Source organism: Triticum aestivum, chromosome 7B (assembly GCF_018294505.1).
Source record: "Triticum aestivum cultivar Chinese Spring chromosome 7B, IWGSC CS RefSeq v2.1, whole genome shotgun sequence".
Classification (NCBI taxonomy): Eukaryota; Viridiplantae; Streptophyta; class Magnoliopsida; order Poales; family Poaceae; genus Triticum; species Triticum aestivum.
The window spans coordinates 729,463,367-729,472,503 of NC_057813.1; positions in this window are offsets into that span (position 1 = coordinate 729,463,367).

Consider the following 9,137-nt stretch of genomic DNA (forward strand, 5'->3'; position numbering starts at 1 on the left):
CAAACTAGATTCTCCCCAACCCCAACCCCAACCCCCCCCCCCCTCCCCCCCTCTGACGGCATGATCACCTAACAGTATACATGAGGTATTTCATTGTCTTATTATGTGAAAGTTTACTCTGCTAGAACGAACCATATGCAGAGCACTGTTATAGTAGAAAGAGAAAGATACATTTTTGGTCCATCAAATTTATCAAAAGTCTGCATTTGGTCCCACAAGAATTTTTTTTGTTTGACCATTAGACCATTCATGTCCCAAAAGTAGATAATTTTCATCCAAAACTGGAGGATAGTGTAGGCTGACGAGTCACTGGAATCCCGCCTGGCGCATCAACAGTCTATGTCAAAATATCCCCCTCTCCTCGTGAATCCACACTGCCGAGCTGACTACAACTCCTGTCTCACCGCCCTTTTTTTTAAAAAGAGGAAGACCCCCGACCTCTGCATCTAGGCGATACATGCAGCCACTTTATTAATTATTTCCTAGTGCCATGGAGGCGCGGTGGATCCTACCAAGGGCCGGTGGGAGGGCTTCGTTTTTAGTCGTTCCTTTAAGTTTTGTTAGTGTTTGTATTCTGCTCAGGGAGGCAAAACGGCGGCGGCTTCCTGAAGATGGAATAAAGGTCTCCCCACCTAGCCCATGTTTCAGTGATGCGTCCAGCATCCTCGGTGGGCGTGTGGAGGTGTGTCTCCGGCAGATCTATCTTTGGTGGATTTGCTCGGATCTCGTTGGTGTTCGTCTACGTTCGTGTGTCTTCGGATTGGATCCTTCCGATCTACGTTATTCTTCATCTGCGGCGGTTGCTGTTCTGGTGCGCTGGTCCTATGGAGCACGACGACTTCCCGACTGTCTACTACAAAAAGTTGTGCCCGACTCCGACGATGGAGGGGCAATGACGGCGGCGCGCCTTTGGCTCGCTTCAGTGCTTGTAGTTGTCGCTACGTGGTCTACGGATCTGGATGTGATTTTTATTATTTTTGGTATTCGTTGTACTGCCATGATTGAAGATGAATAGATCGGAAGATTCACCCCCCCCCCCCCCCAAAAATGTATTCACAAAAACATTACATCTATTCAACATCTGTAGCCACCGTCTAGACAACATCTGTCGCTACTCCTATCCAGTTGATGAAGGGATGCTAATAGTCTGGGCCTAATACCAAACAGACCTCGCAGCCAAACATAACATTTAAGACCTGAGGCCCCAACCAAGCCACCTGCCCGATATGGGGCACCCACCGATCTGGCGCACACTCAGAGGCCGCCGCCACCAATTGCCACCAATCCATCTTCAGAGTTGTACTGATGCATCAACCTTGCCGGGTCTAGCTGTCGTCGACGCCACTACGACGCCATACAACGCCGCCATCCTGTGTTCGTCCATCAACACACGCCCATCAGCGAGACCCTGCTGCTCCATGCCGCTGGGATTCGCCGTTGTCGACGTGTCAGATACAACGCCACACCTCCTTCGCGAACACCACCTGCTGCCACTGGTCCCATCCCCTCCACCTGCAGTTCTTCTGCAATCCCAACCGAGCCCCAAGGCCCCTGACGACACCTCCAGGAAGGTCACGACGTGAAGCGCCACTGCCGCCAAATCCGAAGAGAATTGTAGGTTTTCGCCCGGCATGAGATCAGGGTGGGTAGATTGGGCCCTCAGCTGCACCCCTCATGAAGGAGAGCAACGCCCATGGACGCCGCCGCCGCTGGGCCAGCCAGACCGGCCATGGTTTCCTCCAGACCCAAGGTACACCGCCGGGGCTCATCATCACCGGAGCCTGTAGCCGCAAACCACCGGGACGACGAGAGAGGCAGGAGGAGGGAGGGTAACCACCAGATCTGACGCCGCAACACCAAACCGCCGGAGGACCACCGGCCACCCGATCCGATCCCCGGCAGCCCACCTGCCGCGCCGCGCCCGAACGAGGAGGCCAGCCTAGGGGCCGCCGTCTCGGATCTAGCACCCTCTGCCCAGATCAGGCAGAGCATAGCCAGGCTGCCGCCACGGCTGCCCCGCCGCCGTCCTCACGGAGACCGCTGTCCTCAGATCGGGGTCGCTGCCATAGAGCGAGGCCTCATCCTCGAGATCGGGGATCCCGTGCATCCCTAGACCGGAGTGAGAGGTCCGCCGCCGCCATCGCACACGCGGGCTTAGCCTGGCGCCGACCACCAGCGGCGGTGGAGGGGAGAGCAGGAAGGAGGAGGGGACCGGCGGCGGAGGGTTGGATCCCCTCGGTCGCCCGCGCGGGGGCGACAGAGCGGAAGATGCGAGAAAGATAATCCTTTTTTCTTTTGCGCACGCCATCGTCGGCGAGCCCCTCCCCGTCGCCCACTTGCGCTCCCATGCTGGGCACCGCCTGTGAACAGAGGAGCAAACGACAGGACTGCCATCGCGAGGAACCTTCGTCGGCTCATGCGAGTAGGAGAATCATCGTCCAAGGGCACATGGAGGGAAGGCGATGGAGGGCTCGCACGGGAGGAGATGAGCCGCTCGTCGGAGGGCATTGCCGATGACGGCCAGGACCCACCAACGAGGACCGCGCGCTTTGGGTGGAGGGGAAGATAGGTTGGGGACGGTGGGGAAAAGAGGTCACTTGGGGCGGTATTGGGTCATGGGCCTGGGCGGCGACGAAGTGGGGAGCGACTGTGGCGAGCTGGAGCGGGTGAGGCATCGGGGAGCATGCCGGCACCGCTCCATTGTCTCAGGTCCTCGTGTGTGTCGGCAGTTGGAAGAGGAGCGCTCCAGCCAGGTGTTGATCGAGAGAGAGAGGTTGCAATCAACTGTGGATGTTTTGAGTCAAAACAAAATCGGGGAGACGTCAGCCCAGTCTCTGGTTTTTGAACCCAGAAACCAGAAAACCAGGATGATAACGCCTCGATGTCCCGCATGTGCCTTCAATCGGCTGATTTCCCATTCACCAAGCTCTGAATCCAACTCGAGCAAACATGGCGCCGACAACATCTAAAGGATAGTTTCCTAAACTCCAACAGCGAGAACACAACCAAGTAGACTGACGACTCAAACTGTGTCAGAAAAATAATAGTTAGTCTCCTAGGTGATGGAGGCGTATACTGCAATACCCCGTCTAATTAGTGAACCATGTGGCCCAAGTATTGTCATCTGGTGTTTTAAAACAAATTATATGTTGGGGTTTAGATCTACATAGAGTTTAGAAAGGAGTATTTACCCTTGTATTCCGAATGTACCAACTTCGTGACAGCCCGATGATAACATGAAGCGAGACAAAGTATAAGAGGGGTTTGAGTGTGACCCATAGGAGGCTGACAGCGAATATGGCCAAGGTGTTGCACATATATACTCGTATGTTCCAAGAATGGAGCTTGTTTAGTTGCTTTGTTTCGGTACCACAAACAAATGTAATGATTTTCTCTGTATTGCTCATTAATTTCAGCAGATAAATCTCTAGGCCTTGAGTGGAACTTGCGACACGAGATAATCAATGGAATTTGCAGAGGCTTGCATTTTCTTCACGAGGAATGTCATATTGTTCATCTAGACCTTAAACCAGAGAACATATTGCTGGACGCTACTATGGTACCAAAAATTGCGGACATTGGTTTGTCAAAGATCTTTGGGGACCGTGCAGGGTCACGGTAAGCTATGCCCCTTGCAACTCCATTATTTTTCTCCTAGGCTACTTTCCATCTGTTGTGTTTATGCCTAAAGTGCCCTTTAATTTTATATTATGTTGCAGTGGCTATATGGCACCAGAATACTCGATCCAGGGCCTAATCACCCCCAAGGCAGATATCTTCAGTTTGGGTGTTATTATCATCCAGATAGTTACGGGTTGTAAGGATTATCCCCTTAGTAATTCCTACTTCCAGCTATTCAATGGGAATGGTAGTTCCCAGAGTGCCCAAAAATCTTTTGAGGACTACATAGATAAAGTAAGATGACTTACTTTAGCCTTGTTTCTCAAAAAGAAGAAAAAAAAGGTCTTGCATCTGCACATATATATCATCATACTAGCTGATTGTTGCAAATGTGTAGGTCGTTGGAAGTTGGAAAGAGAACTTTGCATCGGAACCAAAGTATAAACCGATAGGAAAATATACCAAACAAGTGAAACAGTGTATCACGATAGGCCTCAATTGCGTGAACCTTGACAAGGACAAAAGACCTACTGCGAAGGATATAATCCAAGGGCTTAATACATTAGACCAGGTATAGTCCACATTATGTTTGTTTTCTAATTAACTTATTTTCGTGAAAGTTTATACAAGAATAATTTACACTACAACATTATGTGCATCAAACTGTCTTGTGTTTCTGCCTGTTTTTCTTGTTACTGAAAGAAAGTCTAATTTTCAATAATTAGCGAATCAACAAGAAGGAACTTAATTGTGGGTATTCTTTTTATGGTTTTGAGGCCACACAAGTTGTGTGTTTCTGTTTTTTTTTTTTTGTGTGTGTAGATGGAAACCGACAAAGAGTTGCTATCGCAAATGCAGTCCAAGGATGAGTCACTGCTGCCAAACACAACTGTACGCGATGATCACACACCCCAGAGTCTCACTACAGACATGATCAACAATCAGGCAAAAAAATAAAATGGTGGACGAGGAGAAATCTGAGGTGGATTTATCATCAACTCCTGTGTCGAAGTCGAGTGCAGGCCATCAGAATTATCAAGAGATGCCGAAGGCACTCAGTGAGCTACAGTTAGTAACTACCATAACGACTGAGGTGAGCTCGCTAACTATTTTCTGAAATACATTTATTGGCAAAATTATGTCTACTTGGTTATCAGTCAGTAAAGATGGACTGCTTGTGTATTACGGGTTCAGGATGATTAATAAAGCAGGCCTCGGGTATACCACGTATTGCCCTACATCAGTTCTGGTGTATGTACGTGAAACTGGTGTATGTGTCGTAGACTCATAGTTTTGATGATTAATAAGATTCATGCTCATAGAATTGAGTTTCATTTGTCGAGAAACCTAGTATAAAGTTGAGTCATTTTTGAGTCACTTATTTTGGGACGGAGGGAGTACATCACTAGTGATACTGATACAGGTTGGTTTTATGAATGCAGGCACAAGAGTCACTTGAAGGGGATGATGAGGTATTGTTTTCTTGTTAATAGAAATTGAAAATCAACAAGTATGTAGTTCTGTTTTGAGTTTAATACGTTTCCTCTCCTTTTTCTTTTCAGCATGTCCGTCTTGATGACGAATCAGCTGAAGTGGTAATGTCTTCTCTACGTCTGGGAGATAACCAAAATTGGTAATTTGCCATCTTAACCAGGCTGAGGTGCTAATATCTTCTCTACGTTTAGCTGCTCCATTCGTCATCACCCAATTCTGGGGGAACTAACGATGGTGAAGCCGGTGCTACAGAGGGTCGATTGGAAACTTAATTTGTGTGCCCTCGAAATGGTTATCCGAGGAGGACATACAGAATATGCAGCTAGCAGAACTGTACTAAAACGGGCAGACAAATTTTAATTGTGAGGACCGGCATCCGTCCGTCCTAAAATAATTGTCTCAACTTTATAGTAAATTTATTACAAAATTATACTTATTTTGGGACGAAGGAAATATATACGGTGATAGTGAAACTTAGAAGCAGAATCTTGAACATAACAGCCACCGACCAGCTGCAAGACAATCAAAATTAAGATTCACATTTTGTACGTGATCGTTGAACGGTGTTCACGTGCAGAAGTTTAAGTTGTCACTTTTGCTTTGATACATCCCCTAAACATATTGACGGCTTAGATCTTTTTATATCCCTTCATAATAAAGAATAGGATGATCTTTTCATCCGCGCCGATACGCGCCCTGCGTACATGTACGCGACTTGAATAGAACTCATGACCTTTTGGTCAAAGGAGAACCACACTAACCAACTAATACATCCTAGTGCTTGTGTCGATTTACATTTTTTTTTCTTATTCCTCATTTCGCGGATGGGTCGGGCCATTATTGAACCATTCTTTTTCTTACTATTTCCTTTTCAATTTTTCTTTTTTTGTTTCCTTTTTTTCAAACAATTCTCAGTTATAAAATTTTGTTCAAAATTTCAAAAAATGTTCGCTTTTAAATATTGTTCATAAAGTATAAATATTCACCTTTTAAAAAAATTGTATAGATATGTCAAAAAATTGTTTTTGTAAATAGAAAAATGCTCACATATATATAACTAAATTTATGAACATCTATTAAATAGAATTTTTTTTTCTTTATTGTTTGTTTAACAGAAATGTTTGTTTATTGTTCGTTTAAATAGAAGCATGCTCACATAAAAAAATAGAACACTTTTAAATTTCTAAACATCTACTATTAACTAAAAGAAGAAAAAGAAAATTTATGAACATTCTTGTTCAAAATTGATGAACTTTTTTCAAATCGGCAAATGCTTGGACCGGCCTAATAGACACCCGAGGAAGTGATGTTGTCGACTCGTTGGGCAAGGCCTTAGCGTAATTTTTTATTCTATTTTCTTGTTTTTCTTTCCTTTTTCTTTAATTTCATTTTTTCCATTTTTGAACTTTATTACTCATTTAAAAACATATTTTAATTTTGAAATATTTGCAATACCAAAATATATTTTTGTTTTCAAATATCTTTACAAATTATATAGCGGTCGATCTTGGCATCCGTAGCACCGCTAGGTCTTCAACTTGCTGCTACTCGGCATGCGCGGAGAGGTCAGTGTTGCCCGCCACCGCTGCTTCCCTAGCCATGTCGATCGATGGAGTCCTTGATATATCTTTGCTTGGTGTCCGACAACCTAGTTTTTTTTTCTTTTGCTTGTTTTTTTTTCTTAAATATGCACGAGTGTGCGTTTCGCTAATTTTTTCATCCGTTCATCCATATAATTAATTTTAATTTTTTGCTATTCGAGGTGGTACTAAACTTTTGTGCACGTTCGTCTAAATAATATACGAACACAGCTTTTATTGGGCCTGGCCTCAGCTCAATGGTACTGTTACTGGGCTCGTCACGGTGCACCATGCGGCCTCAGCTCAATGTGTTTAAAAAAAATTGATCAAGTGACAGGGACAGGATTCGAAACGTGCACCATGCGCTCGATGGTGCAAACAACAGCCAACACACCTGCCGATTGCTTTCGGATTTTTAAGAGATCAAATATTTGAAATCCATGCACAACGCATTATGCCTTTTGGGCCGGCCCATCTATACGTAGAACTACAGCTTTCATGTGGCATGTTTTAGAGGTTTCCCAGCCGGGTTTTACTGGTTTTGGGAACCTTTTAGAAGGTTTTCTACCAGTGTAAAATTTTCCTTTTTCTTTTTTCGTTCTTATTTTTTAATTATTCTTATTTTTGAAAAAAATGTTTGCAATTTATATAAAAATCCGTATTTTTTTAAAAAAACACGTTTTTCATAAAATCTACCAATTCTAGAGTCAAAATTATTGTTGAGATATTTTAATTCATTCACAATATTATATTTATTATTTTATTAATGTAGCTATATATAGATTTCTTACATCACAAAGTTTTCGTCCGTCACCGTCGCTGACGCCTAGGGCGCAAAAAATAAATTCGCTTGGTTGTCATATATAATAATATAATAATAATAATCTCTACCTAATATTAAAAGAAGGATGGTTTCTCCACCTTTTTTCGTCAAAAAAAAGCTTCGTACGTTTTTCCTTTTTTGATGTGGGGAAAAAAAGCTTCGTACGTCGTTCGCTCCCTCGATCTGTTCGTCCGTCGCTCGCCTGGGTCGAGTCAGCTTCTGGCCCACAGCGAAAACAATCTTATGGCCCGCCAAATGCCAGAGCGTATGTCATGATTTTAAAAGGCCGGCCCATTTAGTGGCACCATACGAGCCGAAAATCCCTCAAAAAATGTGCTCTCAATGGGTTCGAACTAGCAAGCCCTTGAAGGAGACATGTTATCCCTTACCACTTGAGCTGCTCCCTGTGAGTGATTAATATGCAGCGCGAACATTTATGAACTATATGCAGTGGCAGATTTTAAAAAATCAAAAATTCAATCGCTTGTTGTAAAAATGTAAACATTTTTTCTTAAAAAAATGCGAATAATGTTTGAAATAGTGAACACGTTTTTAAATTCAAAAAAATGATAATAAACGATAAGAGTTTTTTTTAAAAAGTGATGAAAATTAAAAACACGATTTTTTAAAAGATGAACCATATTCGAAAAATTTAATAAATTTTAAAAATGAATAATTTTCTAAAATGTGAATTCTCTTTGAAAAACTGAACGAAAATTTGAAAACATGAACAAACAAATTGTGATCTAATTTTGATTCCCGAACAGTTTTTCTTCAACTATGAACAATTTTTAGAAAAGTGAATTTATTGTATGGTGAACAAAATTTCTAATATATTTCCCCCGACACGCCCGGTTTGTTTAAGGAGTCCAATGGAGGGATCGATGTGTTGCTAGCTGCTTACCTATTTCTTCTTAGCCCTAAATAGACCTATTTCTTCTGGCTCACCCGGTTGGTCATCAGGTCCTTTATCATACGACAAAGTTGACCATACATAAATGTTGCTTCCGCATTGACACACTGAGGTAGGCTGTTGCTCGCATGTTAGTAATTCATTATGATAGTCAATATTTTTATTGATCAAAACTTTGGGGTGATAATGACGATTACGGGATGTGAAGGAATGGAAGGACCAAGGGGTCTTGGGTGGCAGGGATGTCGGCCCAGCTATTGTAGATCGAGGAGGACCGAAGAAACAAGTAGATGTGGAGATGGAGGCTCGAGAGCAGGATCAGATGCGGAGGAGATGCAAGTGACGGAGGTGAGGTGAAGGTGGGAGGGTCTGGGAACTTTGGATGGCCCAAGAGGAAGAGGAGGAAGAAAGGCTGCGGGAGGAAGAAGAATGGGAGAGGGGGAGCAAGGTAATGAGGATGTTTTACCCCATTATTCTAACACGTATCGTTCGATCTTACCACCACCACTGCCTCCTCCTATCTGTCCACAAGTCTACTCTTTCTTATGACCACATTGCCGACTACTTTGTCCTACCAGTTTCATGTTCGGAGACAAATGGGCATGCAAGGATTTGTTTCTCCCGTTGCAACGCACGGGCATTTTTGCTAGTCATATATTAAAGAAGAAAGGCAAAGAGAGGCTTCACCAACGGTTACAAGGGATTT